Here is an 18,178-nt window from a genome sequence, read left to right as displayed (position 1 = left end):
GTCTATCCGATCACCGTAGCAGGAGGCTGATTTACTGAAAACTGGATTGACCAACAGCACACAGATTTGCTGCAGCACAGTAGACGGCGATGCTGTTTTTATGGTTTTCGCTGCAACACCCGCACAGTCGATTGCAGCATTTCATTGTGGACAAACCTGCTGAGGAAATCGGCGGGCGGCAATGGTTATAAAAGATCATCTTCCGCAGCATCAGATTCTGGATCTCCTGACTGTGTGGGAAGCACCGTCAAATAGGCATGTCTGTAGCACTGCTGAACATATCCCGAACATGTTAGTGATTCTGTCCGGATCTGACGTGTTCGCTTTCAGTCGTTTGGGTACTGCTAGTTGATTGTGCGTGTGTTATATGCTGCGTATGCTTGCTTGCAGTATGTGAGGAAATAATAAAAAATATTCAAATTCCAGAAAAGCTGCAGTTTAATTTCCGTCGAATTACTATGAATCCTCTTTAATTCCAATACCATATACATACCCAATTAAAGGGAATTAGTGTCCGAACAAAATTAACTGAAAGTATTTGCCAGTATCTGCCTTTCCGCAAGACATGCTTTCGTGAGAATTGTGTCAGAAAATTGAAAAAACAGACTTAGAGACATCAAAACACCTTCTTCTAGAAAAATGGGACAATTATTTTAGTTTGAGCCTTGTAGACACTTGAACAATGGAAAAATTAAGATAAGAGAGTTATCACGCAAAAACACATTTTAAGGGGATGCTTTACTTTTATACCTCATAACTTTTTCAGATTAAGAGATAGAATTTTATAGAATTTTTCGATCTTCTACAAACTTGCCCGAAATAGTTGTTCTACAATGTGTCGGAAGAAAGTTATCAAGTTTATCAAAAAACAAAAGAGTAAAATTTTATACAGTGTACTCTTCTAACCGAAAAATTTACCATGTAAATAAAAAACTTACAAAGTCTGAGAAACTTTCTAGAGGACATCGAAAAACCCGTGCTTTTCGTCAAAAAAAAAACTGATGTTTCACTATTTTTGATTTCGTGCCACTGTGCGGCGGATGCAATCTACGCCAGACTAAAAGTGGAGGTTAGGAGAGTTGGACTAGTTATCAATGCGTCGAAAACCAAGTATATGACAGGAAGAAGCTCGCCTCCCACGGACGATGATCATGGACGACGATGTACTCGAGGTAAATGAGTTCGTATACTTGGGATCTCTGGTAATCAACGACAATAACACAAGTAAGGAGATCCAACGACTATTCAAGCTTGAAACCGGGGCTTCTTTGACCTTCGTAGGATGCTTCGATCCAGCAGTATAGGGAGCCGCACGAAACTGATGATATACATAACCCCAATTAGACTAGTAATTCTCTATGGACTTGAAACCGTGACGCTGCTTACGAAGAACCTAAGCGCTCTGGCCGTATTGGAACGGAAAGTGTTGCGGGAGTGTGGAAAGTTGCGCAGGCGTATGAATCAAAAGTTGCAGGCACTACCTCCTTATTCTTTCAAGGAACCTATCTTCTCAGGTTCCTTGAAAGAATAAGAAGGTAGTGCCTGCAGCTTTTGATTCATACGCCTGCGCAACTTTCCACACTCCCGCAACACTTTCCGTTCCAATACGGCCAGAGCGCTTAGGTTCTTCGTAAGCAGCGTCACGGTTTCAAGTCCATAGAGAGTGGAGTGTGACTGGGTTTGCTGGACCCGACCCACTAAAACCCCCAAACTCCAGCCCTAATATTGTATGTTTCTTGGAACTAACGTTAGGTATTACTTCAGGGAACCGCCTTTAGTGCTTGTTGTACCCTCTTTCTAGATTCGGTTAACTACCAAGAGACAAGAAGTTATGTAGCTTACTCCGGCACTTCGATGGTCACGTTCATTAGTGTCTTGTAGCGCTAACCGAGAAGTAGTCGCGCTGATCGCTTTCCAGATGGTCTCGTCGGCGCACATTCTACCATCCAAATTTTCCGCAGTTAAAAAGCTAGAGTCTTAACTAGCGCTTTGAACGCATTTTTTGCGTCGAGCATAACGATTGCGCATTAGTCCCGCCTTTTATGTTGAAATGCTATCTCAGCTGTCTTATCCTAGGCATTGTGGAGTCGCACGCCCGCGTTAGTTGATCAGCATTTGGGTGGGACTCCCCACCTCAATGTCCTCTTCTAAATGCTACCTCAAATACATCGGCATCAAAATGCAATGTCTTCCAGCCGCGATTGGTTGGACTGTTGGCTTCACCGTACACTAGTCGCCTCGCCTCGTTGCATACGCTATAGCACACCAACTTGTGATCACTATTAGTGTGGCCGTCCAGTTCGCGATCGGTCCTGGGCTGCAGAGCGTCACATCAATAATCAATAATAGATTTCCTCTTTTCTGATGTAGGTATTTATCGCCGACGTTTGCCAGATCTAAGATAAGCTTCGCCAAAGCATCCAACAGGATCAGGTCCCTCGGGTTTTGACAATGGCTTTTCTACTCGACCGACTAAGCGTTAGAGTCACCTACAATAACCGACGACATTCAGCCCGTGAACCTTTCGATAGACCAACGAGTATAGCAACTGCAGTAGAATACTCCGTCCACTTTGACAACTACGTACCCCTCCTCCGAGGTAGACACGATTTCCTGCACCGGGAACCTGCCTGTCGTCCATATGACCTCCGTACCAGACTTGTCAGATCCCAGTTATCGTTTCGAGTGGGATGTGGTATGGACTCGCATGCTGTTTGGTGTAGCAGCTGTCGTGCCGTATAGCAGTGGTTCAGGTTCAGTTGTATTGCCTCATACCTGAAATTTAATAACCGGTGTGCCTGTCCGGCACTTAGGGCCTCTCGTGTTGTGTTTATGGTTCCATTTGCCATTATATACAAAACACTTGGGAGGTTCCTTCAACCTCTCACTATATGATTTGTACCTCCACATCTTCTACAAAGCTTGGACCGGGCGAACCCTTTGCACGAACAGGATCTCTGCCCGCTCTCAAAGTACCTGTAGCAATCGTCAAGCTGTTGGAGGATATCCAGGAGGTATACCGACCAGCCGACTATTAGTCTGGCTATCTTCAGGGCTTTGTTATCCTCCTCTGATGAGAACTTCATAGGTGCTACCTGGATGACACCCCGTTAAGCATACAGACGCGAGGCATATGGACGCGAGGCATAGTACGCTGGGCATAATGGACGGCAGGCATACGGATACGAGGCATATGGACGCGAGGCCGAATGGACGCGAGGCCGAATGGACGCGAGGCCGAATGGACGCGAGGACGAATGGACGCGAGGCCAAATGGACGCGAGGCCGAATGGATACAAGGCCGAATGGATACAAGGCCGAAAGGACACAAGGCCGAGGGGAAGTGATGCGGAACATGTTATTATCGTCATCATCATCACAGCCCTCTTTCAATAACATGTATTTCGCTTCAAAGTGTCATTTGGAATGCAATACACTCGCGGCCTTTGGCCGACTCGCTGTTCGAGCGATACTGTCCTTACTCGCAACCGCTCGTTCGGACTTAACTAAGGGAAGAACACTCTGATTGAGTAGACCTAGCAAACCAGTAGATCAGTCGTTTGGGTGCGAGAGGCCGCCGCTTCCGACGGCGGGTCGGCGGACGGCTCGGACTGCGGAAACCACGGCGGCTTAGTGCCGCCTCGTTTCCTTGCCCTTGCCGCATGATTTCAAGAAAAGTATTATACTCAACTTAAACTCTTTAGGAATATATTACCACCTGAACTACATAATTGTATCTCATGCGATCGTACAACATCGCATTCGGCCTCGCGTCCATTCGGCCTCGCGTCCATTCGGACTCGCGTCCATTCGGCCTCGCGTCCATTTGGCCTTGTGTCCATTCGGCCTCGCGTCCGTTATGCCTTTTGGCAGTATGCCTCGCATCCATTATGCCTCACATCCATTATGCCTCGCGTCTGTATGCCTAGCATACTATGCCTAACATCCATATGCCTAGCGTCCATATGCCTCGTGCCCCGTCCCCGCTACCTAGGTCCCTGCTGAGCCCTTACTGAGGCGGATGATCTCTGTGATAACCACCACTTTACATTGCTTGTCTAGGGTGTGTGCAATGTCGTACCATTTGATGATCTGGTCTAGGTTCTTAACCTTGAGAGTCACTCCCTGGTTGAATGCCCGAGCTTGCACGCCCTCGCCAAACTCCTTTCGGACAACCGTATGATAGGTAAAACCCTTATCCTTTGTCTCTTTGCGGAGTTCCAGGACCATTTCACCGGTAAGAGACCGACGAATGGTTGGATAGGCAGAGCTTCCACACTTGGGATCGTACTCGTCTGGCTCTCTACCGTTGCTACTAGCAAGGCCCTAGAGATACGCTCTTCCTTTTTGCCCTGAGCGGTGGTCCTAAGCGATTCCACCTTACACCATTCTTTGCCACCGTCGTTGGTGTCACCCTAGGCGTACTCGTCTTTGCACCAACTTTACCCTCTTCGGTTGGTGTCGCATTAGGCGTACAAACCTTCCCTGCATCTACTGGTCTCGGTGAAGATCGTGCAATACCGCCCCTGGCGAATTGTTTTAGCAACCAATCGACCTCTACCGTCAATTTCTTGTCGCCTTCTTTTGACTTCAATTCAACTCCCACCACGCAATGGAGGTGGAACGTACTGAAAGTCTTGCTATGTTTTACGGAACGAAGAGCTCTACATTCGTTACCACCTCGCCGTTTTAAGCCATTATTACACGACTTTAGCGATGCAGACGCCCCCGTAGCTTATTCTGGAATTAAAATTTAAAAAAAAAATAAACTGAAGTTCTTGTTCGTCGCCATTAGTATTAATAATTGGAACCCTACCGGAATCGATCCCAATGGGTATATTGTAATGCAGCATAGCTGCAAGGTTACAGAGTCCGCTTTGTCAAGCGAATGGTCGTAAGTTCGAATCTTAGTAGAATCAGGCCAAACTGGACTTTTTAAGTATGGGTTCATTCTCAGGCTCCCCACCACTGGAACCAAATTTGCAGATGGATGTTTTTGGGGTAACAAATATTTCCATAATGGTTTGACACCCCTACCTCTACTAAAAGGAAGGGGTCCCATACAAATGGAACACAAATTTCGCACAGCTCGAAAACCAATCCACCAAGTAGAACCAAATTTGGCATGTGAATGTTTTTGAGGTAACAAATATGTCTACAATGGTTCGACACCCCTCCCTTTTATGTGAGGGAAAAACTGGGAAAAACTAATTTCTGCACATCTCGAAAACTGACCAAATAAATGGAACCAAGTTCGGCTGGTTAATATTTTAGGGGTAACAAAGATGTCTATTATGTTTCGACACCCCTCCTTCTTCTGAAAGGAGGGGTTCCACACAAATTTCTGCACATCTCGAGAAACAATCAAGCAAATGGAACCAAATTTTATATGTTGAGGTTTTTGAGAGCAAGAAAAATTTTCGACTCCACACGCCATTGTTAAATTTAAGATGGAAACTTCCGGTTTCTATCCGGAAATGTCTCCAAATATCATTCTAAAATCCAAGATGGCGACTTCCGGTTTCTGAAAAACAGCGGGATATGACCAAATACCACCCAATATGGGTATTCCCGAAATCGTGATGATGCACTGAAACCACAATTCGACCTCAGACAACATTTTGAGTTCATTCTGTGCCGAACACGCATCAGTACTGGACGTGTTTGGTGATCGGTCCGATAGAGTATAAAACAAAAGACGTGTGAACAAGTGTTGGCATTGTTTGCCTGGTCGAGTGAAATAAATCCGGGTTCAAGGTCGTTCCTTTGTGCAACTGTTTCGCATCGTGACTGCCAGCTGGTGCGTAAGCCGATTTGGCTGCTGGCTGGATTGTGCTACAGCAGTGGACGAGACACAAACGAGGAAAAAGAAGAAGCCATCAGTGTCAGCGAGTCGTATCGCTGTGTGCAGTGATCTCACACCTGGCTCGCTGCTGGTGGCTGTTTGGTGCTGCTGTATTGGTGCTGCTGGCTGTAACGGCTGCTACTTCGAACGATCGGACAACCAACCTTACTGGAAGGGAGAAATAAAAAGGTACGTGTTCTTGTCAGCGCTAGTGCGCTAGACTTAAGATGGATGTAGATCCCTCGCCTCCCGCGCCACCATCCCCGAACCCCTCTGACCCTGACCCTTCTGTTACCCCCTCCCCTGTTCATTCTTCAGTCCCCCCTCGCCCCAGGCTTTACCCAGACGGAGCCCAGGGCAGCTATACTGTTTATTTTCGGCCAAAGGCAGGACCGAAATCGAAAAAGTTGAACCTCTTGCAGATTTCTAAAGACCTGACGAAGGAGTACAAGGGCGTGACCGAAATTTCCAAGGTCCGGCCTAACAAGCTCCGTGTCGTGGTCGGTAACCTGAAAGAGGCCAACGATATAGCTTGCTCTGAGCTCTTCACACGCGAGTATCGCGTTTACATACCCGCACGAGACGTGGAGATCGACGGTGTCATAACCGATTCGAGTCTGTCCGTCGAGTGTATACTGCAAAGTGCCAAAGGGTGCTTTAAGAACAAAACGTGTCCCGAAGTAAAGGTGCTCGACTGCAAGCAATTGCGGTCAGCATCGATCATCGGTGGCAAAACAGTATACACTCCGTCAGACTCGTTTCGAGTTACGTTCGCCGGGTCTGCACTACCAAGCCACGTCTCGATCCACCGGGTTCGTCTCCCTGTGAGGCTCTACGTGCCCCGCGTCATGAACTGCCTGAATTGCAAGCAGTTAGGCCATACAGCCGCCTACTGCTGCAATAAGGCACGTTGTGGCAAGTGTGGGGAGTCTCATGCGGAAGATTCTTGCAGTGTTAACGCTGAAAAGTGTATTCACTGCGGAGAAAATCTGCATGAGCTCTCGACATGTGCGGTGTACATGCAGCGCAGGGATAAAATAAAACGGTCTCTCAAAGAGCGTTCAAAGCGTTCCTACGCTGACATGCTGAAGAAGACCGTTACCACTTCTCCCGTTACTTCGAACCCCTTCGATCTGTTGCCCTCTGAGGAAACCGATTCTGACGATTCACCAGCGGGAGCATCTTACGCCAATCCTGGGGAGTCTAGAAAGAGGAAAAGTGTTTCCTCTCCTAAACTTCCCAGAAAAGGTCCTAAGATTTCTCAAAGTGAAATGAAGGTTACAATCAAACCAAACAGTGCTGCGGAAAAACCGAAGCAAACTCCTCCTGGGCTGGCAAATTTAAAGTCCCAGAAGGAGTTCCCAGCACTGCCAGGAACATCTAAAACCCCAGTTGCTCCTTTTACACTCCCAGTTGATGAAACAAACTCTGGATTAGTGAAATTTTCTGACATTGTGGACTGGATTTTTGAAACTTTCAATGTACCCGATCCAATTAAAATTTTTCTTACAGCATTCCTCCCAACAGTTAGATCATTTTTGAAGCAGTTGACTGCCCAATGGCCTCTCCTTGCAGCGATTGTATCCTTCGATGCCTAATTCAACTGCGTATATGAAGGATTCTATCTCTGTCTTACAGTGGAATTGTAGAAGTATTTTACCAAAAATTGATTCGTTTAAAGTTTTGATAAATAAAAACAAATGCGATGCATTTTCCCTTTGTGAAACTTGGCTTACTTCAAATATTGATCTCAACTTCCATGATTTTAATATTATTCGCCTTGATCGAGACACCCCATATGGAGGAGTACTTTTAGGGATTAAAAAGTGCTATTCTTTCTATCGTATTAACCTCCCCTCGATTCCAGGCATCGAAGTTGTCGCATGTCAAATGACAATACAAGGTAAAGAGCTTTGTATTGCCTCAATATATATTCCCCCCAGAGCACAGGTTGGGCAACGGCTGCTCTTTGATTTAATAGAACTTCTTCCCTCGCCACGTTTGATTTTGGGAGACTTCAACTCTCATGGCGTGGCTTGGGGTTCCCCATACAATGATAACCGCTCCTCTTTAATCTATAACCTTTGCGATGACTTCGACATGACTATTTTAAACAACGGTGAAATGACACGTATCCCGAAACCTCCAGCGCGCCCAAGCGCTTTGGATCTATCCTTATGTTCGACGTCGCTACGGTTGGATTGCACATGGAAGGTAATCCTCGATCCTCACGGTAGCGACCATCTGCCTATTCTTATTTCAATTACTAACGGGTCAACTCGCATGCGACCAATTGACATTCCGTATGACCTCACACGAAATGTCGATTGGAAGTTATACGAGGAAATGATTTCAAAAGCGGTCGAGTCGATTCAACATCATTCACCACTTGAAGAATACAACCTCCTCGCGGGCTTGATTCTCGACGCCGCGTTGCAAGCCCAAACGAAGAAATATCCCGGCGTAACGATCAAAGAACGGCCTCCCACTCCGTGGTGGGACCAAGAGTGCTCCGATGTCTACACGCAAAGATCCGACGCGTTTAAGGCCTACCAGACGGGAGGTATACCTGGCGACTATTTACGGTATTCGGAGCTTGATACCAAGCTTAAAAGCTTGGCTAAAGCAAAGAAACGTGGATATTGGCGTCGGTTCGTGAACGAGACGTCGAGGGAGACATCGATGAGCACTCTTTGGAACACAGCCCGAAGAATGCGGAATCGCGTAACGGTCAACGAAAGCGAGGAGTCTTCAAGTAGGTGGATATTTGATTTTGCCAGGAAAGTATGTCCGGACTCTGTTCCTGAGCAAAATATTGTTCGCGATGCGTCTCCGGGCCACGACGCGATAGAATCACCTTTTACGATGGCAGAACTTTCAGTTGCCCTCCTGTCCTGTAACAATAACGCGCCTGGATTAGATAGAATCAAATTCAACTTGTTGAAGAATCTACCCGGCAATGCCAAGAGGCGCTTGTTGAACTTGTTCAATAAGTTCCTGGAGCAAAACATTGTACCGCAGGATTGGAGGCAAGTGAAGGTGATCGCCATCCAAAAACCAGGGAAACCAGCTTCTAATCACAACTCTTATAGGCCGATTGCAATGCTATCCTGTATCCGGAAATTGATGGAAAAAATGATACTCCGTCGTTTAGACCACTGGGTCGAATCAAATGGTCTACTATCAGAAACTCAATTTGGCTTCCGCCGTGCCAAAGGGACGAATGATTGTCTTGCGTTGCTTTCAACAGATATTCAGCTGGCGTATGCTCGTAAAGAACAAATGGCGTCTGCGTTCTTGGACATTAAGGGGGCTTTTGATTCCGTTTCTATTGACATTCTTTCGGGTAAACTTCACCGACAAGGATTTTCTCCAATTTTGAACAATTTTTTGCACAACTTGTTGTCCGAAAAGCACATGCATTTTACGCATGGCGATTTGGCAACTTTTCGCATTAGCTACATGGGTCTTCCCCAGGGCTCATGTTTAAGCCCCCTTCTTTACAACTTTTATGTAAATGACATCGACGAATGTCTGGCAAATTCATGCACGATAAGACAACTTGCAGACGACAGTGTAATCTCTGTTACAGGAGCCAAAGCTGCCGATTTGCAAGGACCATTGCAAGATACCTTGGACAATTTGTCTGCTTGGGCTTTACAGCTAGGTATCGAATTCTCTCCGGAGAAGACTGAGATAGTAGTTTTTTCTAGGAAGCATGAACCTGCTCAGCTTCAAACACAATTAATGGGTAAAACGATTTCTCAGGTTTTGGTACACAAATATCTTGGTGTCTGGTTCGACTCTAAAGGCACCTGGGGTTGTCACGTGAGGTATCTGATGAAAAAATGTCAACAAAGAGTGAATTTTCTTCGTACAATAACCGGACAATGGTGGGGAGCCCATCCAGGAGACCTTATAAGGCTTTACCAAACAACGATATTGTCTGTTATTGAATACGGGTGTTTCTGCTTCCGCTCCGCAGCAAACACACATTTGATCAAACTGGAGCGAATACAATATCGTTGTTTGCGTATCGCCTTAGGTTGCATGCAGTCGACCCATACGATGAGTTTGGAGGTTTTAGCTGGAGTACTACCATTGAAAAACCGCTTCTGGAGCCTGTCTTCTCGTATTCTAATCAAATGTGAGGTCTTGAACCGTCCCGTGATTGAAAATTTTGAAAGGTTAATCGAACTTAATTCTCAAACCCGTTTTATGACATTGTATTTCAATCACATGTCCCAAAATATTAACCCTTCTTCGAATATTCCAAATCGTGTCGACTTATCAAATACTTCTGATTCTACTGTGTTTTTCGATACATCCATGATAGAAGAAACTCGTGGAATCCCGGATCATTTACGCGTGCAGCAGATCCCTAAAATTTTTTCCAATAAATATCGAAACATCAACTGCGACAATATGTACTACACCGACGGATCACTTCTTGATGGGTCCACTGGCTTCGGTATCTTCAATAACAATTTAACCGTCTCCCATAAGCTCGATAATCCTGCTTCTGTTTACGTCGCAGAATTAGCTGCAATTCAGTACACCCTAGGGATTATCGAAAAAATGCCCACGGACCATTATTTCATCTTTACGGACAGTCTCAGTTCCATTGAGGCTCTCCGATCGATGAAAGATGTTAAGCACTCTCCGTATTTCCTGGGGAAAATACGGGAACATCTGAGTGCTTTATCCGAAAAATCTACTCAGATTACCTTAGCGTGGGTCCCTTCTCACTGCTCGATACCGGGTAATGAGAAAGCGGACTCTTTGGCTAAGGTGGGCGCAACAAACGGTGATATTTATGAAAGACCAATTGCCTTTAATGAATTTTTCGCACTTGTACGTCAGAATACGATCATCAGTTGGCAAAATGCTTGGACCAGAGGGGAATTGGGAAGGTGGTTACATTCCATAATCCCCAAAGTATCGACGAACCCGTGGTTCAAGGGGTTGGATGTAGGTCGGGATTTCATTTGCGTGATGTCCCGGCTTATGTCCAATCACTATAGATTTGACGCGCTCCTCCGTCGTGTTGGGCTCGGGGAAAGTGGTATCTGTGCCTGTGGTGAAGGTTATCACGACATAGAGCATGTGGTTTGGTCATGCCCTGTACACCGTGACGCCAGGTCTAAATTAATAGCTTCCCTGCAGGCCGAGGGTAGACAGCCGGCTGTTCCTGTTCGTGATGTCTTGGCGAGCCGTGACCTATCCTACATGTCCCTTATATACGTTTTCCTGAAATCCATCCACGCCCCAGTCTAGTCCCGTTCCCCTCCGTCTACACCCAACAAAACGACAAGAACACGTTTGAACCTTAAGCACAAAACCAGCAACCAGACCCCGCACAACAGAACCAGGACCCAAGGACTACGAGCCTCTGTCCCAACTCACGACATCGTGGCTCAGCAGAACGAATCCATATATGCCATTCGACGATTATCAGACGACCATTGAACAACAAAACACTGATTGGAAATCCCATGCTAGTTTTAAGTTAGACTTAATTTCAGCTCGTAGTCGGCAGCGAGGATAAAAAATTTGCTTTAGTTTTTAAGTCATCAGATATAATTGGCGCCGTTAAACATTAAATTGTATTTGTGCCGTGTCAAATAAATGTTATGTGAGGAAAAAAAAAAAACATTTTGAGTTGTAAAAAAGCGACTTTTGGTAACTGGAAAACTGCCGAAAATGACCCAAAAACAACCAAATATGGGTGTTTCTTTAACCAGAATGACGCTCAAAGGCCAGAAATTGTCTCCAAATGCCATTTTGAAATCCAAGTTGGCGACTTCCGGTTTCTGAAAAACAGCGGCAAATGACCAAATATGGGTACTTCCGGGATTGTTATGAGGCACTGAAGCCATAAATCGATCACAGACACCATTTTGAATTGTAAGATGGCAACTTCTGGGAAACAGCCGAATAATACTACATATAAATATTTCCGTAATCGAAATGATGTATAGAAGCCAAGCATTGACCCTAAACATCATTTTGAATACGAAGAAGACCACTTTCAGTTTCTGGAAAACAACTAATATAACTGAATACCACCCAATATAAGTATTTCCGGAATAGAGGTGATGTACTAAAAGCAAAAGTCGAGGATGTTGTCATTCCGATAAAACCAATAATTTCAAACGATATAAACAAATCGCAAGAAATCAATGAAATTTGGAATGTAGAAAACTATTAAATTAACCACAAAAATAGACGGGATGAAGTTTGCCGGGTCAGCTAGTATTGAATGAAAAAAAACCCACGAAAATTTTTATTATTATAATGAGCTAGCTTAGTAGAAATGTACAATATAGCTCTGGATATCTTAAATTCCTACCTTTCGTCTCCGCAAAACACAAATGGCCAAATAGTTAAATGAACATATTTTTCCCAAGAATTTAAAGAAATGTAGCCCGGAGTATTGTTCAAACATTTCTACTTTTTTGCCCCAGTTTAATATTCAGAAACGCACCATTGATAAAAACATATTCCACCAGGATTCACTCTGTAGAATTATCTCTGTGATAAACGTTGCTCAGTGATATGGTAATAAATACGAGTGAATGATGTGCAATTGGGGCTAGTTTCTACAATTTCCAAGAAGCCTAAGATTGAATAACATTCGTTTTTACACGAGTAAGTTGATAATAGTTTGAATAATCAACAACCAGAACAAAAATAAAACAATTTTTATACCCACCCTCATCTTTATGCCCTGAACCTAAACTATTCCCGCCCAAAGGAGCAAAGTATCGATGCATAACGCTTCAAAGTACGACGCATTCACGCAGAAGAATCATGGCTTTTCCACCCATTAGGACACAGACTTCCATCAGCAACGAGCCAAGTAAACACCGGAATTCGAGCGACTACCTGAAGCCATTGCCAACAAAGGCTGCTGATATTGTAGCGGAGTTGCTTAAAATGTTTCTAAACGAGACAGAAATAATCCCAGCAAAGCTCGAATCCCAGAATCCCCAAGCACACGTCGCCTGCGACGAATTGTGTTCGGTTCGGTTCGGTAGAGTAAATTACATTTCTCTTCGACATTATTATGATTTCCCGGATCATCATCCGACACGGCAGGTGGAAACGATGGTACGTACGTGGTGCGTGTGTGTGCGCGTTTGTGTGAGGATCTGAATACCGGTAAAGGAGCGGAATTTCATCAAGTATTGCCCCCGGTAACTTTTCTTCGTCAAGCAAAATTTTGGTAACAGACTAATGGAATCGATTTTGTTCCATCCACTTAACCGGGTCTTCTGTGTCAGTGGGGACGCCGTAGCTGGTCTGGTGTTAATGATGAAGCGATGAAGTAGTTCTAATCGAATGGTTATTAACTAGTCCGAGTGGTCTTCTAGCGGCAGCTCACAAAAGTTCGCGGATTAATATTTCAACACGGTGGAGATTTCGAAAGCGATGATTCGCCCCAGTAGAGAGCCGTGATAATGATGGCAAAAACGATTCGCTGTGTGGATTACGAGCAGGAGCATCCATTTTGGCAATCTGCTCAGTTTCTGATGGTTTTCCATTAAACTGCCGGCGATGATGGGTAGTCAAGGATAACTGATTCTCACGATGCAGCTTTCCATTATCTGAAGTAAAAGCTTAACATCGAGTGCACCTCAGGGAATAACCAGCTAACGAACGAGGCCGCATATTCTCTGACGAGTCAGCAGCTTTTATAACTTTGGTCCTGGGATAATCGGTTCACTGCATAAACAATGCACTATCATGTGTGCTCTCTTGATCCCCTAGCAACCATCACAAGGATCACATCGACTTGTAAGCATAGCTCCTAACAAGGTATAACATCCGCATCCGTATTTGTGATGAAAACAACTGAACAGAATTAGTACCGAAAACACAAGCAATCCGGTAAATCCTTCTTGTAAACTGGTTTCCGCTCCTTCATTATCTGCATATCGGTTTTTGGGTGGCTATGCAAGGCCAATTCGAAAAACAAGTAACCAGACTTTCGCTTTGAATTCTAATGATCCAGATTGCGTGCTTGCAGCCCAGCCATCAAGTGTACAGACCAACTCAAGCTCATTGAACAACAGGATTCCGCACGCTATTCTTCTCAAATCAGTCCACTGAATGGGAAACAACCTACAACCCACACGCCAGCCCACACGTTCGGCTGAGAGGGGAACTTTTCCGGAACAAGCATCAGTATTCAAGCCAATATTAACATTCAACGGAGTGCTCCTGCCGATGGTAGAAGTTTTGCCTTTACACTAGGCATACGAAACCAATCAGCGCCGGAAGAATGTTTTTTTTTTTTTGGTGTCGGAAAACTGGATTTTATCTGGGTTGCGTGTAAATAGCCAGTTGTAAATATACCATTTATAAGGTGTGAAGATGTACAGATTATAAAGACATAAACAGCAGATTAAGTGAAAGAATACAATTTGAATTTTTTATCTAGTGGAATTGATAATGTTGTTTATGCTGAAGTAAGGTAGTTGAAATCCCCTTAAAGTGTGGAAATTTCAGTGGTTTGTAAATAAATTGCACAAAATAGAGGCTGCAGAAGGATTGTCACAACGAATAAGTGATAAAATGCATAAGAGAGAATTTTTTTGAACAAAGAACGTCTTAGCAAAAACATAAACATACAGAAAATCACATCGAGCGGATTGCGAGGAATCGGTACCTACCGCAGGCTTTCCAGTTGTATAGAGATAAGCCTTATTGCTTCTCTGACTCATGAGACGAAGAAGACACAGCCTTGGCGTCCAAACAGTTTTTCTACTTTCATCACTAGTGTTTTTTTCCCTGTATGGACTCATCGCATCACTGCGACCAGAAACTTTGGTCTTTTGAGATATCGCTCGGGTGTTTTCTGTATTCCATACTTTTATTGTTAGCATTATCACTATTGAGACATGCTTATTATAATTCGCGCTTGTATGTATGTTTTACATCTTTTTGCCTTTCTCCTAGAAAGGTATAGCAATCACTTGCAAAACCGAAGATATAAAAGTGCTCCAGAGGGCCGAATGGCATATATCACTCGACTCAGCTCGACGAGCTGAGCATTTTCTGTATGTGTGTGTGTATGTGCAGATTTTTATTCTCACCCACTTTTCTCAGAGATGGCTGGATCGATTTTCATGAAATTAATTGCAAATGAAAGGTCTTGTTGTCCCATAAGACCCTATTAAATTTTATTGTAATCGGATTTTTAGTTTAGAGGTTATGTATCAAATGTAAAAATCATGAAACATCATTATCTCTAAAACCACACAACCGATTTGAACAAAATTAGTTTCAAATGAACGGGCTACCTTGAAAACCCTTAACTTTTGAATTTTATAAATATTGAACTAGTGGGTCAAAAGATACGAAAAAAAATGTGTTCTAAAGACAGTTTAATCTCACTCATGTTTCTCAGAGATGGCTGGACCGATTTTCGAAAAATCAGTGTCAAATGGAAGGTCTATTTGCCCCATAAGACCCTATTGATTTGTTTTGCAATCGAACAATTACTTTGACTATTATGTTTAAAAATGTGAAATCCAGCTTTGAAAAGGAACATATTCCGAAGACTACTTGGACTCACTCACTTTTCTCAGAGATGGCTGAACCTATTTCCACAAAATTAATGTCAATTGATAAGTCTAGCTGCCTCATAACACCCTATTGAATTTTACTGTAATCGAACTGTAACTTCGTCTGTAATGTACCGAAATGTGAAAAACACGAAACTTCATTATCTCAGAAACTACACAATCAACATTATTATCAGACGAGCGGACTAGTTTAGCGTTAACTGATGAATTATGATTGAACACGTGGTTTCAAAGTTTGGCTGCCCTATACGTTCCCATTTCATTTGATTATAATCGAACTTAAGTAATCGTTATTAAATTGTTAATAAAACAACGAAAGTCTATTATCTCAAAAATTACATAACTTATTTGAACATAACTAGTGTCATACGAACGAGTCATCTCGCAAACTTATAAATAACAAATTTCATAACAATTTGATATGTGGCTCAAAAGTTATCGAAAGAAAAGAAATTAAAAGACTATTTAAAACGATACCTGCTTTGATCGATATTTGTGACCTCAATTTAATTTAAATGCGGTATCGTACTATTTGAACGTTCCAAATTCGTTGATTCCATGCGATGTGTTTAACGTCTGCAAATGCACGGAGAATCGGCCATAGGATATGATCGAAGTCAAATAACAAATCGTTTGAAATGACTGGTTTTATCGAAATGACAACATCCTCGACTTTTGGCTTCTGTACATCGCCTTAATTCTGAATATAAGGAATGTTCATTTTATAAAACGGACATTTTGAATAGACGATAGAAACTAAACGTTAACCCCAAATTTGGTGAATCTTCCTTTATCGTGTAGTTGAGTTTGTTGACATTGTGCCGGTGTTGTGGTTTTGGTGTCAGAACGGTTAAGTTTCGAAAAATGGCACGAATCGATCAAGATACTCGTTTTTTGATTATTCAAAAGTACTGTTCCGAGGGACTATCCTGTAGAAATATTGCAAAACTTGTGAAAAGGTCTAAGTCTGCTGTGTACCAGATCATCAGAAAGTTTGGAGAACACCATACTCTTGAAGATTTGCCAAGATCCAGAACCAGAAAAGGTGCGGCTAATCCACAAATCGAGCAGAAATGTGTGAAGCTTTTACTGTCCGATAAATGTGACTCTGTGCGAAAAATTGCTCAAAAACTCAGAGTTAGCATAGGAACGGTTCAAAATATCAAACGGAGGAATAACATCAGAACCTACAAAAAACAGAAGACACCGAAACGGACTAAGGAACAGCATGAACGGGCAAAGGAACGATGTCAGAGGTTGGATAGGATACTGAAAAAGCAAAGAAACTGTTGCATTTTAATGGATGACGAAACTTACTGTAAACTGGACACAACAACACTTCCGGGGCCACAATTTTTCAATTCTATTGTAGGCAGGGAAGTACCAGATGTAAAACGGTCGATTAGAATGGACAAGTTTGGCAAGAAAGTGCTGGTATGGCAAGCTATTTGTTCTTGCGGCAAAAAAAGTTTGCCCTATTTCACAATAGGAACCATAAACGCTGAGAATTATCGGAAGGAGTGCATTCAAAAACGTCTTGTTGCGTTGTATCGTCAACACAAGACCCCACCAATGTTCTGGCCAGACCTTGCATCCGCCCACTACGCTGCTGCCACTCTTGAAATGCTAAAGAAATATACGATTAAATTCGTCGAAAAGGAGAATAATCCACCAAACTGTCCAGAGCTACGTCCGGTTGAACGCTATTGGGCAATTATCAAGCGGTATCTTCGAAAGGATGGTAGAGAAGCACAGTCAATTGATGAGTTCAAGAAAATGTGGTCATCTGCAAGCCGAAAAGTTAAGCCAGAAACTGTAAAGAGGCTTATGAGTGGAGTTCGAGGAAAAGTTCACCAGTTTTATAGTTAGATGAACTTAGTTAGGTTTTACATTTTATACTTTTTGTTGAGAAATAAACCGTCATTTTGCAAAAAAACCGTCTAGAAATTGCTTGAAAAATAATAAAGATATCACCAAAACAAAGTGTCCGTTTGATAAAATGAACAGTCCTTATTCATATTGGGTGGTATTCGGTCCGCAGATTTTCTGGCATCAATCTGACACAGGTATTTAGTTATTTTGGTTGTTTTCCAGAAACTAAAAGTGGTCGTCTTTAAATTCAAAATAGTGTCCAGGGTCAATGTTTGGTTTCTAAGCATCATCTTGATATCCATATTGAGTATTTTTAAGTTATTTCCGACTGTTTCCTAGAAGTTGCCATTAAACAATTCAAAATGGTGCCTGATTGGTTATTTTAGGCTGTTTTTCACAAACCGGAAGTCGCCGTCTTGGATGTCAAAATGGTATTTAAGATAATTTCTGGCCTCTGAGCGTCATTCTGGTTGAAGAAACACCCATATTGGGTGTTATTCGATCATTTTCGGCTGTTTTCCAGGAACCGGATGTCGCCAACCTAGAATCCAAAATGGGTTCTGTGGTCGATTTCAGCTGCTGTGTATCATTCTAGTTCCGGAGATACTCATGTTAGGCGGAAATCGGCCATTTTTGGCTGTTTTCCAGAATCCAGAAGTTGCCATCCTACAATTCATAGTGGTGTCTGAAGTCAATTTTTGGCTTCTTGCAACATTCTGGCTCCGGAGATACTCATATTGGTTGGTATTTGGTCATTTTCAGCTGTTTTTCAGAAACCGGAAGTCGCCATCTTAGAATTCAAAATGGTATCTGTGGTCGATTTGAGCTCGTGTGTATCATTCTAGATCCGGATATTATTACATTGGGT

Source organism: Wyeomyia smithii, chromosome 1, assembly GCF_029784165.1.
Source record: "Wyeomyia smithii strain HCP4-BCI-WySm-NY-G18 chromosome 1, ASM2978416v1, whole genome shotgun sequence".
Taxonomy (NCBI): Eukaryota; Metazoa; Arthropoda; class Insecta; order Diptera; family Culicidae; genus Wyeomyia; species Wyeomyia smithii.
Note: the sequence above shows the minus strand (reverse complement) of the source record.